Source organism: Eucalyptus grandis, chromosome 1 (genome assembly GCF_016545825.1).
Source record: "Eucalyptus grandis isolate ANBG69807.140 chromosome 1, ASM1654582v1, whole genome shotgun sequence".
NCBI lineage: Eukaryota > Viridiplantae > Streptophyta > Magnoliopsida > Myrtales > Myrtaceae > Eucalyptus > Eucalyptus grandis.
Genome location: NC_052612.1, coordinates 34,469,420 through 34,478,002, shown reverse-complemented (window position 1 = coordinate 34,478,002; position 8,583 = coordinate 34,469,420). Strand labels below are relative to the sequence as shown.

At 40.5% G+C, this 8,583-nt stretch overlaps 1 long non-coding RNA gene across 1 annotated transcript; it reads left to right on the top strand.

The window, feature by feature from the left end:
* Positions 1-2,087: 2,087 nt before the first annotated feature.
* Positions 2,088-3,685, top strand: LOC108959245. Its single transcript, XR_005546867.1, has 3 exons — positions 2,088-2,353; positions 2,965-3,020; positions 3,394-3,685. It is a non-coding gene; the product is annotated as an uncharacterized LOC108959245 (long non-coding RNA).
* Positions 3,686-8,583: the final 4,898 nt, after the last annotated feature.

Sequence of the window (8,583 nt, the reverse complement as noted above, 5' to 3'; positions counted from 1 at the left end):
TCGAAGGTATAGGAATTGTAAACACTCAACTTGTTCGGTAATTGCAGGCATATTCTGATTTCTGACATAGTCGCAAATCTTTGTAAGCTTAATGTTCACCCAAAGGAATAGAGAATTCATCCTTTAGCAGTTCCTGTGACATTCTTTGTGGCACTGCCGAGTTTTCTTCCTAAAAATGAAGTAGAATGCACTTATCTCCCGACAAGCACCGACATGACCTAATCTGCATTCCAGAAGGTCCATGTTTGATTTTCTTATTTCTTGGACTAAAAGCATCCAAATTAAGCTTGCGCAGACCTCATTATGACTTGGTATGGAATTTCATCTTAGCAGAGGCCTAAATAGATTTAAAGGGCGAGTGAAGACTCAATCTTATGAGGAGGGTCCCTGTGGTATTATCTGTCATAAGGTGAAACTCAAGCTCTCTGGACACCTAAATCTTTAAAAGCACGTCAATTAGATCTTCTTCTCCAGATTCATTGCTCCTGTAGGCAGATTTTTCCTTTTCTTTGTAACCAGCAATGATGACTTCAAGAATCTTGTCCATTTTTTGGGGTATTCTTTTCAGTGCCCTTCTCATCCCTGAAGAACCCTAGGAACGTTAGAGAGCAGTTCAAATTGAATAGGTCGAAGCCTCCAGAAATCATTAACAGTTCAATGAGCAATGAGGTTAAGCTGTCCTGATATGTACATTTTTCACCGAATACTGCCCGGGATATTAGGTTATTCGTCAAGGAAACGAATCTCTTGCTCATGTTGATTGGTGATCCTCGAGACAAAGTGATCAAGCTAATGAAGTTCCATGCTTCTTCTCTTATTGATCTGAAAGACTAGACCTGCTTATGGTTCAGGAGTCAGGACCTCAAGGACCACCAGTTTTCTGAGCTATCTCCAATATCCGCATGGACAAAAAACAAGACGGACCCTCCGTGCAATCGATTACCAGAGAAGCAAAATTACCTGGCCTCGTCGCAAAGCCAGCTCCTAGACCTTCAACACCTCTTTGCCATGCTCAGCCCATCAAAAGACCAGGGCCAAAACTTCACGCACCTGGAGGCTCATGATCGGCCCATGCTAGCTTGCCATGTCTATAAGCAGATGATGCAGTAAGGAAGAGAGCATTTGATGCAAATTCCCCATGATAGGCAAACTCTTAGGCCCCGGTGGCGAATTCGCAAAAGGACTAGAAGAATGGCGCGTAGAGAAGAAAGTGAAGCAACCAAAGCCAACAGTTAGTTTCAAAAAGCCACATCGAAACCATAAATCTTTGAATCGTTTGTGAGTTCGCTGAATTGGTACTACAGCTCAATTCCTAAAGACTAAATTTTCAATTTCCCGATGAAAATCTAGGCGAAATGTTCATGTGACATGAATCACCAAATAGTTTCCAAGCCTTCCCAGTAGTCCTTGTCTATGGATTTATAGCAGCACACTTTCATGAACAATGGGATAAGCTGGGCCAACGAACCTTTGTAATTATATCTATCTGTAGGGTCATGCTGTTGATTACGAAGGTTTTAGATACCCATAGTCTTTGCTGATTTACTAGCCTAATCGACCATCCGCTGCATGATAAGATTTCTTTTCAAATACAGCTTGCTCTATTTTACTGCATCAATTATCTTGAGCTTAATCACGAGGAAGGGACCGCTTTTTTCGACCTTGAAGTATGATCAATCGCCCTATTCCGAGCCAGCTGTAACAGGAACTGCAACAAAGACTCAACCATTTTTTCCAATTGATGCACTTCTTTGGTTCGGACTAATCTTAACGAATCATATCCAGACCTCTCCCCTTTTTCATTCCATATTCTCTCATATTTAGTGGTAATTTAGGCGTCCTTAGTTGAAGTGGATTATGATAACCTGCTGTACAAGTACAAATTAAGCATGTAGATGATAAAATTAAAAACCCCAATCTAAACCTTCGCCTAGCCCAAAACCCGAATCTCAATTCGGTTCGGATTTTTTTGCCAGGCCCGTTTAAATCACCAAGCCCAAGTAGGCCCAAGCCCGCGTACGAATCAATTGAAAGAGCGATAAAAGTACAAAAGCCCCGGAAAAAGACAAGAATTGCGACATTGCCATCGGCTGGGGGGACTCCCTCTCTCCCTCTCTCCCCGCCACCGAGCAGCGCGACAGAGATCTCCATCGACGGAAGCATTTGCAGTGATGCGAGCGCTTCCGGAGTGAGCTCAATTGATCCGCATCGTGCAGGCGGCCGCGGATTGAGGGGATATCGTTCGAGCAGCTCCGCCACCTCGATTCGGAATCGGCCGACTTTTTGCGCGTTTGGCTCGGATGGGACGTTCTCGCGCGGCTTCTCGCCCGGCCGATGAAGATCCGAATCAAAGGTTCGTTGCGTTTGCTACTGGTCATGCGCTGTGCGAGTCTTTGGTTGTAATCGTGAGATGAGGACTGATGTGCTTGGAATGCTGTGGAGAATTTCTGGAGTACGAAGTTGCCCCCGCAGGATTGGAGCCCTGCGATTAGGGGGGCTGTGTTGGTGTGTATTTGTGATTGGTTTCGTTCGCTTATGCTCTAGCGATACTTCCACATGCGATATCGGTTAGCTCGAGAGCTGAGGCTTGAAGGATTGCGCGAGCCATTCCCTGCGTTGAATGCATAGGACCCATGTGCTCTGTGTCTCTAGAGCTTCTGGAATCAACGCGCTTCCGTTCTAGTTTTGCTTTTTTGAAGAGTTTGGAGAGATGGCCATAATTCTTAGCATTATAGTGTAGAATCGAGTTCAAGGCTGGGGTCATTTGGGCAGATGCCTCGATCGCGTAGTTGTGTTCGTTCATTGGGTATCCTTTATCTACCGACTTCGACTAGTCCTGTGCCTCTTGGTAGATTTAGGAATTCATTCGAATGCATTTCCATGGGACCTTAATTCAGCGAAGTTGATATTTTATCTTGCTTTGTATTGCTGGCGAAGCTCACCTTAACTTTGTCTTTCTGGTAGATCCAAGAAGAAAAAGATTGCCTCTGGTCCAGAAAATGTAGACTCTGCATCTGCAGGTACTGGTCAGCGACTTTTTAGCTCTTTTTTTGGGAATATGAGTTCTCTCTATTCTTCGGGCTTATACTCACATGCTTGAGTCAGTTGTGCCCAATTTTCTTAATGGACTTAGGAATTCTTTTTCGATTGTTAAGCATGGGTTGTTCATAGATTATTCTTGAATTTATTCTTAAAGGCTATAAAAGTACCATAACTTTACGGTCCTACAATATTACGAGCTATATAGGGGTTAACCTATTAGTGGTAAATTGAATGGTTTGTTATTTCTCTCATTCTTAAAGGGTTAAATCTTGTTAATCATACTTCTTCTTAGGCAGGGCAAGACAGACTTCCCGTCTCTGATTTTGCTGAAAACTTAGCTGTGCAATGTAGTTATTGGTCAGGGAAATGAAGAGAAAGGGGCTTCCTACCACTGCAACTATTGCAACAAGGATATATGCGTATCAAGTGTGCGACTTGTCCAGATTTTGACCTTTGCGTAGAATGTTTTTCTGTTGGAGCTGAAATTACCTCCAAAATTGGTGAATGACTATATAGGCAAATTATCAAAAGATTTGGATTAAGTTGACTAAATGAAAATTTTAAAATTGAATTTGTCTCTGTATAATAGGTTTAGGATTTTATTTTTTTTTTGTAATTATCCCTCATTAATTATCTAGAGCATAATCACAGTGAAGTATTGCTTTTCTTGATATTGAGTCTGATTAATTGCGTTCTTTTGGACCAACTACAATGGCAACTCCAACAAAGTTTTAGCCTTTTTCTTTTTCTTTTTTCAAGAGTATGTGCTTCTTTACTTTGAACTAAGTGTAACGAGTCATATCGAAACCTATGTAGCACCGACGGGACACGACACGACACGTCATTTCTAAAAATAGAGAATTCCAACACGTTGCGACACGTTGTATATTAAATGAATATTTTTACTTTTAATTAATTTGATTCAAATTCATAAATAAAATAATTAATTAAGAAAAAGAGCCTATAATAAATTTATACTAATAATATTAACAAATCAATTCATTTGAAATTCGAAAGATATATTCATAATTAATGCAAAATGTTTTTTAATTTTAACAAAAGTTATCGATGAAACTAAAATTAATAAGAAATTAAAATCAATTTATCTAAATAAATCCATGATTTTCTACCATAACCAAAATTTATCATTATTCAAAATTTAACATTTTTATTTTTCAGAAATCATTTTTTAATTTTATTTATTTATTTTCCGGTTCCCTCCCCCACTTGACGGTGACGGTGAGCTGTCACCCCCCCCCGGCGCCCTCTCTCACGCCATCAGGCCTCCTTTCTTATTTTTTTGGATTTCTTTATAAAAAAAAACCCTAGCGAGCCGCTGAGCCTTCCTTTTTGTATCCTCCTTGCCGCGCCGCACGACCCCCTTCCCTCCTCTCCTCTTCCTCTCGTCGCCGATCCATCGCAATGCGGGCGGCCCTCACCTCTCTCTGGCCGTCTCTCGCCGTCGTGGTGGTCCGTTCGTGGCTTTGTCTCTCCAGCGGGAGTTTGCCTTCTCTCTTCTTTCTCTCTGTTCGGCTCTTTCTCTAGCCGTCTCTCGCCGTCACGGTGGTCCGTTCGTCGCTTCATCTCACCGGCGCTCGCGACCTCTGCTCTGTCTCGCCGGCGCTCACGACCTCTGCTCCCTCGCCCTCCCTCGCCTCCACCCTCCATCAGTCTTCCGGGCACGCGTCGACACGCGTGTCGATAAAAGTTGACCGCGTGTCCGACCGTGTCCGAGCGTGTCGACGTGTCCAACACGCTCCGACACGTGTCGGACACGACACGGAAGCATGGACAACGTGTCCGTGCTTCATAGTCAGAAACTCTCCCATTTTCATTGCGTATTCTATTGTAATACCAGGCAAGATATTGGACAACTAAGTGTACTTTGTCAAACCGACTAATGATTACCTAGTGTACAAATTAAGCGTGAAGATGATAGTGACGCAACACTTAAATTTCAATCTAAACCAGTGCCTCCGTTGTACCTTCATGCATCCTTTTATATAAAAAATAAAAAATAAAAAATAAAAAATAGTAGTTTTCGAATCATGGGCAGGGTTTCAGGTTTGATACCAGCTAGCCCATTATTCAAGTCAACTTCAAAACTAAAATCTCAATTCAGACCGATTCGGATTTTTAACTTTTTCTAGACCTATTTACATCACCAAAACTATAAGACAAAAATTTCGAATTGCCATTAGATGGGACTCTCACCGTGACTGAGTAGCGCAACGGAGATCTCTCTCAACGGAACCATATACAATGATACATCGCTTCTAGAGCGAGCTTGATTCACATATAGAAGGATTAGGAACTAGAAAACCGCAAATAGCAGCCTTGATTCAAGTAAATCTTCATCTGTAGCTACTGGCCAATGCCAATTATGGCCAGAATACTATCTGCAAGCTTCAATTGGGAAGACAAAGCAAAATCATAAACTGCCCTAATTGTACATCTTCTTTGCAGAGGTCCTGTGACATGCTAATCATCTGCAATTATAGATGGATTATGAATGCGTAAATGCACAATACATATAATAAATATGAATATGTTTATTTGTCTTCTGTATTAAATAAATAATTGCTTATTATTAAACTTATGTGATGCTTAAAGATGGCCTCTGTGTGTGTGTGTGTGTGTGTGTGTGTGTATTACATAAATCACTTCAACAACTCATGATTTGGACTGCTCTACTCTTTTATTCTAGATAGCGCCTCCGACGGTGGACTATAAAAGATGAAAATCAAAGTCTACAGCGTCGAAGTTCTCCTAATTTCCAAGTCATTCTTTATATTTCCTTTTAACTATCGCCCTGGGATGTGCTTGAGGTGCTCTCTGCGGGTAACATGCCTCGTCAAATATTCCAAAAAAGGAGCTTCCCGACTGCAAATGGGTTAGTAAATAAGGACGTTATTTTAGAAGGCATGGACAGAAATGTCTATCGACTTCGAATTTCTTGCACTCCAAAGAACACGCTAACTTGAAAAATTGAAAAAGAACAAGCAAGTTACGGAAGGTCACTGTTGGGACGCTTTAAAAGTATAGGCCCGACCCAGTATCTTCCACAAATGAAAGCTGAAATAGAAATATATAATACTAGAATTGGCCTGTTTGTTGTAAAATTTGATGGACCGCTGTTAACCATTCCTATTCTGATATCATGTAAAATTCTGTAAAATTACTGTCAACAATTTTAAAAGTTTAAGTCATTAGTTTTTTGCACGGTTTCAATACTTTAATCTTCTAATAATTAAGAACGGGATATAGTATCATACACATCTACTATTATTGTGTGATATTCTATAATGTTAAATTTCCTATCTCGTAACACTTGAATATAGTGTAAATACATGTGTGCGGTCTCCATGACACGCGGTTTTCTTCTCCAATCACACATCTGATAAGCTAGAGACGAGATGACAAAACCCATTCAATTGGAATCATGCAGTAAAAGGAGCCTCGGAATTTCTGTTGAGCTAACTTGCAGTCAGTGAATGATGAAAGGGATGCCGAGTGAGGACTGAGGGCCTATTTGGCAACTTGCCAAACAGTGCTTGTTTCTATTTTTTTGTTTCCGGAGTAGATTTAGAACAGAAATGCGTTTGGTAAAATTTTTGTTTCTAAGAAAAAATTTCTATTTTTTTGTTCCCGGAAGTAGATTTGAAACAGAATTGAGAATAAAAAAAAAAAAAGTTGATTCTTTGTTCCCAAGAACAATTCTAGAATCAAGTTAACCTATTTTGTCTTTTTCCTCTTCTTTCTTATTGTTCTTCTTCCCTCTCCTTTGTTCTTCAAGTGCCACCGCCGCCGCCGCCATTGCCATCCCTCGCCGCCACTGCCGATCGCCGAAGGCTTGCTAGGCCAGGGCGAGGTTCGGCGAGCTCGCCGGAGGCTCACCAAGCCACCGGCGAGGCGGGCCTCGCTCGGCCCACCGGCGAGCCTTGCTTGGTTGGGCGAGGCTTGATCTCGCCCAAGCGTCGGTGAGGCTCGGCCAACGATGCACAGCCTCGCCGAGGGTTGGTGACGCTCCGGTGAGGTCGCTGGCCCCTATGTAGCACCGACACGGACACGCGACACGTCATTTCTTAAAAATAGATAATTTCGACACGTTCCGACACGTTATATATTAATTATTTTTATAATAATAAAAATAGCCTAGAATTAATTTACACGAAAAATATTGAATAATATCATTCATTATTTTAATTTGTTACAATAATACATAAAACTTAGAGGAAAAAAACATTATTTAAAGAAAAATGCTGAAATGATAGTTTTCAATTTATTTATTTATCATATATGGCATTTTTTATTACTTCTTTCATAGTAAAAGACTTTTAAAAAAATTAAAAAAATTAAAAAAAAAAACAAAACTGAAAAAAAAAATTGACCCGTGCGTGTATGTGTATATTTATAGCAATTTTATTACTTCTTTTATTACTTCTTTTGTGTATATTTATATTTTGACCCCTCAAGTATTAGAAAATTTTAAAATTGACCCCGTGCGTGTCGGAATTACGTGTCGGAATTCTGGACTCGCGTGTTGGAGCGTGTCGAAAAGAGTTGACCACGTGTCGGATTTTTCGACACTCATTGACCGCGTGTCGGACACGTGTCGGAGTGTCGGACACGACACGAAGGCTTCCGGAGAGTGTCCGTGCTACATAGGTCCCAATGCCTTTGTTGCACCTAATTGGAAGGCTGTTGTTTTCACTTCTTCCCGTGTCGCTTGCCCAATTAACGCCTCATTTATTCTTGAGTAATTACTTGTGGACATTGGTCTAACATCGGTTGGTATTCTCTACTCCTCACTATAGTATACAGGTCCTGGTAAAAGTTTAAAATGTGTTGTTTCAAGATCAAGGGTTGTCAACTCTAGTTTTGCTTATTGATTTGTAGCATGGAGATTTTATTTTGTTGTCTTCTCTGTATTGTAATAGCATGGAAGCATTTTGTATTCTTGTCCCCCTTTATCCAATTAATCATTGATGTCATGTCCTAGTACATTTCTTCTTGTCTTCACAGACTTTCAATATACTTGACAATTTGGCGATGTTCCTCTTGGTTTGGACTTCCTTCAACCCTGTTTGTTAGTTTGGTAAGTCTTCCATGAAGAGATTTGATTTCACAAGAAGCATTTTTTTTTTTTTTTTTTTTTTTTGCTACTCCATCTCCTTAGCTCTTCAATGACTTTCCTTGTTTTGTTAACGATGTTTAGCTGGTCCTGTGCTTCAGCCCTCTAGGCTTTTTTAATCACTTCTTTATACTCTGAATCTTCTATCCATAAAGCTTTGAATTTGAACAGCTTATGTTTTCCGCCTCCCTCGGCTAAATATGTCTATAGAAAAATGGGGCTATGATTTGAGCCAATTGCTGGAAAAGCATATGCCTCCGCATTTGGGAAAGAATTTCTCCAGTCTAAATTACAAAGAGCCCTATCTAGTCTTTTCTTGAGAAGCTTTGCTCCTTCCTTGTTATTAGTCCATATATATGAACATCCCTTACTCTCTATATCCATTAATGAGCATTACTCTCTATATC